We start from the raw sequence: 9,374 nt of genomic DNA, 5'->3' as shown, positions 1-9,374 counted from the left end.
GCGCGGCGATCGACCGTACGCTTATCGTGTGACGCCGTGACACCGTTGGTGATCTCGTGAAAAGACCTTGGTTTGGATCTATTTTAACACGACCATGTCACAAAAAGCAAACTAAATCGTTCAGGCACTACAATGTTCGCTGGGTGTACTGTCTGAGCGATGGAAGCCCTTGCCTCACACCCTTACGGACACGGGATTTGCGAAGATGTGAAAGACTGTTTGCCTGTATTAAAATAAGTCGTCGGCTGAACTTCGAAAAGCCTAAAAAAGTCGAACGAGTTAGGTTAGGAGTACCTCCTAACTTCAAGACCCTAAGGGTGATTTTACGTTTGGTTGTAAGGGCATGTCACAGACACTTTAAAATAACCTTAAAATATATACCAATTTTGTAATCAGTCTACTCAAATAACTGTTAATGAATGATAAATGTTCACAATATTGTTATTGTCTTGTGAAAATGTCAATTTTAAATGACAACATTGGTTGTCAAGGAAAAAATTGACAATAAAAATGAATACCATATTTGTGATCAGCAAGTTCAAATACATTGTTGTTAGAAGCTTAATGACTATACACAACGTTGATAGTGTCATTTGAAGATAAGTTCGATTTCGATGACCGAAACCACTGCCATAGAAACAGGTGATCACAAATCGAAGCCAATATTTGCAATCACTACTAAGTTACAACTCTCATGCGATGTCGTTGATGAAAACCATGGTGATTTGCCTTGAAATCTGAAAATGCATAATTTATTTTCCAAAACGAGGTACGCATATAGGGCTTTGATTGTTCGGTGGTGACTGTGGTCCTCGATTACTCTGCCGCATCAACCGTAGCAACGTCCAAAGCGACAAATCTGAAACATCGTTGCTTGAAATTCATACTGTAATATTTTCTCTGAATGTTTATGAAAAGGACGATTTGTAACTTGTCAAAGAAAAATTTTAAAGAAAGACTGGATAGAATAAATTGAGGTTGTCAGTGGAGTCTCCCATTTCCAGTAGTAATGATGGATACTTTCTTACTCAACTATTTTGGTACGTCATTGCCAAACGTTCTTAAATTTAGTTATAAATAGAAGAAGGTAGGAAATCAACTCTGAACGCCTATTTGTACCATGGTTTTATGAGAAAGGAATCTATCTGTACATCAACTGAACAACTTAATTGCAAACTTTATCGAAGCAATGAATACATTACTTAAATTGGGCAAAAGATAATCTCGGCGACAATTCTGTCCACCAGCAGAGCTATCAACCCAGCGTAGAAAATGCGGTGTTTCCAATCGGGTTCGAACTCATAAAATACAGCATAGCGTAGAAGCAACAGACAGAACCACTCGGCCAAATCCCCACTCTCAAGGCAAAGTGCTAACCGATACAATGATAAAAGCACACAAGCTGGAGAAATAAATATAAAATTAAAAGGAAGAACGTTCTTACCATTTTGTGTGAAAATTGTTTGTATCACAAAAAGTACACAAAAAATTGCCTTGGTCATATTTCTACCTGGAAAAAATGAGAACACCATACTGAGCAAAACTTTACGCAAAGAAGCGTTCTGAAAGCAAAAATTGAAAAGAATAAGCTAGGGCATATGTTAACGTGACAGTTTTGAAAAAGTTGTAAAACACACCTACCTTGCCAAAATTTTCCGTGCTCGAAATACGTTACGTTGAGGGAGCAGTGTGTCTTGATATCTGACACCACATGTTAGCCTTCACCCTATATATGTACTTTTTTGAGTGTGAGAATGGCACACCTGAATAAGTAAGTATATCAATTGATCTGAAACAAATATGATTCCCGTCGTATTCTTGACATGTACGGAGAAATTTACGACATTGCACTGCATTTTGTCACATGTCAGAAGAGGTTGAATGTAATGAAAAACCAATTTGGTTTAACGCGACATTTTATTCGGGTTAATTTTTTGATCCACTTCTTTGAGGTGAATTTAACTAACTATCAAACGTGAGTTGTACAGGTGTATTCGTCATCATTATACATCTACCATCGCGAACAATAGAATTTTGCGTGCGCTGAAAAAGCCGTGTGGAACGCCCGTTCCGTAATACGTACGGTTTCAAGGCGCCCAATCCCCTGCGGCTATATCTGCTCGTTCACTGTTGAACGGTTTCAAGGGACTCATTGGACGAGTGCCAGAACATGTCTCGCGCGCGCTCTGTACGTACGTACGTTTGTAGTGCACACACACACACACACACTATCCAGAACTTGCAGAAGCGCGTTCGAGATAGCGTTCCACACTTGCGCTATAAATCGGAAGAAAAAATGTTGACATTGCACGAAAACGGTCATTACTCTGACAAGTTGATGCCCCAGTCACGAATATAAGATGTATAATAATAAGGTTATTACGAAAATACCGCAAAGGATGCACTCGGACATTGGCGCCGCGCATCGCCCTTCGCTTCGCGTCGGGCAATACGCTGCGCCAATGTCCTCGTGCATCCTTTGCGGTATTTTCGTAATAACCTCATAATATTCATATTAACAAAAATAACAGCAAATTAACATTCGTCTTTCACTTAATCCAAAATATTCTAATTCAAGCATTAAAAATCCATCCTGAGTCAGATCGATTTCGACCTTATACACAAACATATTAAAAAGTAATGTCATCTATGCAAATGACGAAAATATATTGAAACCTTAAAGCAACAAATTTCGAAATATGTTGAATGAATCTGAGTAAAATTCCATAGGAACAGTTACAGCAAACAAACGAGTCAAGAAATATATAATATGTATAAACCATGTACGACAACTGATAAAATTACCTTCCAATTTTAATATTTTACCTTGCGCATCAACAATTACACTCAGTGTGACAGTTTTCGGACGACCTCAGTTTTCAGACATTTAATGACATGCTGTTCGTTGTACTCACTTCGCTCCGTATTGATAGCGTTTTACAAGTCATGCTACCGCATATTAAGTCAGGTGACGCTGTTGTCCCGTTTTGGATAGTTTTTTTCGGTAGAAGCTATTACGGGCGCTACAAACTTGGCGAAGTTAGCCACACCGTACGATACAAGGTGTCGAACGCAACACACAGAGACAGCCCGTGTCCGATATCTAAGCGCCATACACGTCGAAATATAGTTGCGTCGTCCATGGATTAAACGTAACTAATTTATCACGAAATTTTTATAAACAGTTTTCTAAACACATCGAAATTGAAAATCGGGGGTTTGAAGTTTCAAAATATCAATATTTAGCCCCTATAATCACATTCAAAATATGACGTCCGATTACTGCGATAGCAGTCCGATTACTAAGCACTCAACATGGGGTCAACAATTCGGCAACTTTGACCCCTATATACCACTTTCGTCGTGTTAACAGTTTGAGGATAAACACAATAAAGTTTCGAAGGGTATGGTAATAAGATTTCGTACTGCTCGTCATTTATGAAACGGCTTTGGGCGAAATTCACTACCCTGTCCGAAAACTGTCACACTGAGTGTAGAGAGACACTTCCATCGATTATACGTGGCTAGAAGGATGAAAATAAATAGACGACACACACAGAATTTCAAAGCCAGTGAGAATGTCTCATAATAGACCAGATTTTGAATGTCAATCCATCGCCCTACTCCTTCTTTATGCTGTAGTAGTATGATAATATAATAATAATTAATTAAGTATAACTTGACTTACTTGTACCTGGCTTATAGTAAACACCTATTGCCTGGTCATGAGGGCTATAGCGACCGTCTATTACCCAGAGGGCCGTGTGTTACCAGAAACACATCGCTATTCCCCGAGGCCGTAGGCCGAGGGGTATAGCGATGTGTTTCTGGTAACACACGGGGCACGAGGGTTAATAGACGAGCGCTATAACCCGAATAAAAACCAGGCTATAGGTGTTTAATAACACACCACATGCTCATGTTGTATTGTTATATAGTTTTAAATGTGTTTTGATATTTTGCAGCGCTGGGCGATGTTTCCACAGCGCTTTCAGTTGTACGTGGTACCACTTTCTTTCAAGAGATATTCTTAGCATACCAAGCGACATTCTTAGCTGCACGTTAATCTTTTCCGTCGATGAGCTATTCAAGTTCCTACGCTGTTGGAAAATGTTGGAAAATCTGTTTTAGAGAATGTGTCGTCACCTATCCCGGACGCACATCACGTTCTAGTCACCCGCCATTGTTGCAAAGCTGCAGACGACACTACGGTCACGTGACCGGGCACTTTTCCAAATTTGGTAAGAACTATTTCCCTAGGGAAATAGCTTTTCAAAAAAATACCCTCTGACGTCACTTTTGTCGATTTTGTGGGGACTAGACGTATCTATTTTCTCGTCACGTGACGTATTCTGGCGAATCGCGACACGGAATGAGCATGTGGCGTGTTATTGGGAACATTCAATATAACAGCGAAACTTCTCTTATACTCTGAAGCTATTTCGTTCGGCTAGGACTGAGAGGTACCTAAATGGAATCGTGTTAATCGACAAGAACACTGAATATTGGTGTAGTAAACTGATAAAAATGAGAAAGTTTATTGAAATAAGCGAGCTCGAGCACACTCATCTTAACTTTGCTAGGTACTGCTAAGATGAAAATGGCCTAGTTAATAGTGCAAGAGGAGCGGGTTTCAAAATGTCTAATAAGACGTGCAGGAGAGAAATCTGGTTTTGCGTAGTCTTCAGGTCGTAGGGAAATTTCTTCCCACGTCAATTCCTTCTCCTTGTCCCATTTTTTATTTTTTTTATCCTTATTTTCTTCTAGTGTTTTTACCTGTAAGTTTGGGTCAGTCATGGGAAATCTTCTGTGTGTGCCACTTAAAGTTTCTAGCTGCAATTTTGACATGCCAACAGCCTCTGTCTAAGGTCAGATTGATATCATCATAGCATGGGCGTTCCTCAACTCATGGAGTGACCTCGCTCCACAATTGAGTGACTTCACACGATAGAAGGAAGTAATCGAATTTAATATAATTAATACACTGTACATGTTAAGACAACAGCTCTAAATTCACATCAAGTACAGTCCAGAATACAGATGCAGATGTCTCAAAGTCGTCTCATGAATTGTCTAGTTCTGCCTATATCACTGGACTCAGTCTGGTGATAGTCTGACAGTTGTTGCTTTTACTGACACAATAAAAAAATCCCCCTCTCTTGTTGTTTTGAAAAGGCAGAATCACAATAGGAGTTGTGTTGTACAGAAAACACTGCAGTTAGTGATTTTGAAAGCGAGCTTACAGAAAGTGCCGATTTTAAGCGAACACTTCCGCAATTAAACATTCAAAAAGTGGGTTTATTCCTAATTAACAAACGTGTTGTACAACTTGTGGTTAAAATTCTTCGACATGTTGATGACGTGCAGTGAGGTGTCTGAATTTTTGAAGGCAGTGGAATGGTGAAAATGGTGTCATCGTCTATGATTAATTTGGGTGCAGCCATTCAACTTGCAGCGAGGACCGAAATACACAAGATTTGACCTCAATAGAACACATTAGCTTCTGGGCCAAGTGTTTCACTCTATTCGAGTCAATTGCAATATGCTGTCCGCAAAATATTACTTAATCCAACTCTAATAATGTAGAAATTTCTAAGGGAATAAAATAACCAGTGTTTGTACACAAAATCGGAAACAAAACGACTTTCAACTTGTAAAGGCGTTGCTTGGAATCATATTAGTACCGTTATCGGTATCGCCGGAGCAATAATACATCATAAATAAACGGGATGATTGAAATAAGGAGAACTTTCATCTTCAATAAGGAGTTTGCGGGATGTAAAATATAAGGGAAACTTTTGTGCTTTGAATGTAATTGATCTTACTAAGTAAATCGATGACTGACCGACTTGCATATGCAATTTCCCTAACTTAATAAATAAAAATACAACTAATTGCCAATATGAGAGCAAGCATTGCAGACACAGAAAAAAACTACGCCAAATAGGATACTGGTAATTCGAACAATTCGTAGTTGTTATATGTTAAACAAGTACGTCCATCTGCCGTAGAGGCGGAGAATTTAAATTTCGCTTTTATGGGACTCGACAACTCCTTTCAAATCCAATTGCCTAGAGCTATAGGTGTGGGGCTAAGGGCAATCGCCATGTCAAAATTCATTCTCTCAAGCTATGGAAACATTTGTGTGTACGTGTGAATTAGAGTCTCTCGCTTGAATGCTGACATGCCTACAGTCTTTATCAAATGTCAGATTGATATAATATTTATGTAGGTTTTGACCCACCTTCACTGTGCAGTCTCTCTGAATAAAATGCAGATTATTGACACGTTCCCCAGCAGTACGATTTTTTACAGTAACATCTTATTGTGAATTTCGACATCAGCAGACGTTTAAAACACCCTCCACCTCAAGGAAAATGGAAGAATCTGTGCGTCAGCGGGTCAAATATTCACGTGCTATCTTCTACCCTAAGTCTAGAGATAGACATTTTGGAAACCTGTTTTCTTTAGATCCTTTCCCGTGCCTCGTTTTAGGGACAAGATGACGCCATCATGCAACAATGTAATTCTTTTACGAAACACATTATACTAGCATGTCGCCGAAATAGATCGAATATTCATACGTGGTTCATGAATTTTAAGAAACGTTCGCGGATTTGATATAAGAATTAATAGAACGACATTACGACCTATTTGGCATGTATAGTTTGAATCTTTAGTGTACTACGTCATTATACAACGTCAGTATAAGTAGGACATTATAGATTTCGTTAAAAGATAAATCACCGTAGATTAACTGCTGCGATACGAAAGAAAACAAAAAAGATAACTTTGAACAAATATGCTCAGTAGGAAAGCCATTTTTCAAGGTATTTTTGCAAAGAATAAAAGCTGATAGATTTGTACAGGTGCTTGCTTTCCAACACAAAGTGCAGGTCATAAGAATGTCGACTTCTAAAAGATGTTACTTGTTTGTGAAATTTTGCCTAGGACCTACTTAAGATATGATTTTTGTTTATCTTTGACTCAGATATCTTATCGTACGACAAAAGACTGTCATAATGACGTGGGCATTTGTTCGATTTATTGGATCGACCGTAGAACCCGGATCCAAAGATAAATTTGAACAGATGTAAATAGTGATATAACAGCTTTTCCACGAACTGTTAGATGGTTTTCCCCTTTTTCTATACAGGCGGTACCACCTGCAACCAAATGATAAATTGAACAAATATAAACCGTAAGAACAGCCTTTCTCACGAGATACGATTTATTTCTTTAAACATTTCATTGCAAGGATACAGCACGTTGGATAAATATCAGCTGCGATTGGTCAATACTTTTGACAATTGCTGAACGAATTTAACTTGGCGTGTTTTAAATTTTGGAAAGACCAGCTTGTCTTCCTTTACCATTAAAAACTTGTCACCCGATAAATATGTAATTTTGCCGTCAAACCGACATCCAAGAACAGATGATCAACACGCAGAAAATGAATAAGAATGACGTAGCGTTAAGTTTGCACAAACGCTCTGTGGTGACAATGGATGTGCGTAACGTACAACTTGTGTCAACTACACAGACTTCAGCTCAAACAACCAACGCCGGGAGGGGAGGGTAAGGAATCGTGACCTGCTGCTGTCCGTGGGATTCAAAATCATAGGTTTAACTCACCGGTCCTGCGAAACAAATAAATCTCGTTGACGTGTAAACATGGTAAAATAATATACCTTTATTTTTAACTTGCACCTGCGAAAAGAAATTCAGTATTGTTATAAAGTGAAACGTTGACCATGAAACATGGAAATAATGTCGGGAAATCGGTCGGAAAATTAATAATAGTTTGGTCGCGTGATCATTGCTTTGTGCGATCGTCTATAATCAATAACACCTTGTACTTATAGAAAATTCAATGAAATATTGATCGTACTGGAATAGACATTTTAAGTTTGAAATAAATTATCTGCCTTACTTGTCGGTGTTGGGTAACGATATGATGGAAAATAAAGCGAGTGTTTGCGTCATCGCTGACCAACACTCAGGGCATGTTGCCTATAATACACCATAAAGTATTCGCCGCTGAAGTCAATACTAAGTTTTGAAGTGCGGACCCAAATGACCATGGATAGAAGACTGATGTTTGCGTCTTTCAATGTACAGGATATGCGCCATCCAAATGTCAAAAAGTCAAATTTTCCGGAACTGTTACTTCACTATCTAGTGAGTGACGTACATATGCGAAGTCTTTTAGCATGTGAACATAGCAACAGTAAACATAGCGCGCCTGATAAGGTCAGAATGATTACACCTGGCCTTTATTTTGCGGGTTGAAAGTTTGCTCCCACGTACAGAGCAGAAATAATATGGTTTGAGAAAGCCATGAAAATGTGACATGTAGATTATCTCCTGAATCATTGGTCAAAGCGAACCATTGCCAGAGCGGAGTGTCAAAATAGAACTGCAATCTGACAAGTTATACCACTGTAAAGGTCGTTGATGCTACGTACACACGGTCAAGTGACAACGTACTACTGATCGCAGGGCAAACCGGTAGTGATCACCATATTTCGATAGTCCCTCAAGCGAGCAAGAGACTAAAATTGCTGGGAAAGTCATTGTCAATAATTCCCTCATACCTAATATCACGAGCATAAATAGCTCAATTACACTTCGCCACGAAACATATACAGGCGGCGCTTTTCGTAACCGATAAACAGGCGTTAATACACTACAACGTCTTCCAGTTCGCTGACAGTCAAAATTCAAGCAAAACTCACCCTGATTTATTCATTGTTAAACAGATTGCTTCAGGTTCTTTGCATATTGGCAAAATTTATATATATATATATATATATATATATATATATATATATATATATATATATATATATATATATATATATATATATATATATATATATATATATATATATATATATATATATTCATCAATATACCAAAAACCCTTTCTTAAATCATTTACAGTCAAAGTGGAGGTACACAGGTATACCGTATATGGTAAAGTCATAATAATGCATAACTTTAAAGTGAGAAAGTGCTGATGAAGAAAAAACCAAATACTGGCAAACTGTACAATGAGTGACGCTTAATAACATCAGATTCGAAAACATAAAGTCAAAGACACTACTCCCTTATGATTTATAAAATGAAAATCCAAACTTTAATGGTTTGACAAATATCATACACATAGTGTATTATAGATATTTTCAAAAAGTGAAAATCTAAAGAAGGCCGTTCCTGGTAACCGGAAGGCTAAATTTCAAATCAGTCACTTGAATGTTTCTGAAGAATAGAATTTTTACCTGAACTGAACTTAACTGCCGAAAATATATAAAATGTGCACATTTAACCACAATATGTATACAAAACTGATTGAGGTCATCCATGGGAAC

Source organism: Ptychodera flava, chromosome 10, assembly GCF_041260155.1.
Source record: "Ptychodera flava strain L36383 chromosome 10, AS_Pfla_20210202, whole genome shotgun sequence".
Lineage (NCBI taxonomy): Eukaryota > Metazoa > Hemichordata > Enteropneusta > Ptychoderidae > Ptychodera > Ptychodera flava.
The sequence above is the reverse complement of the archived record's forward strand: the minus strand, read 5'-3'. Positions refer to the sequence as shown.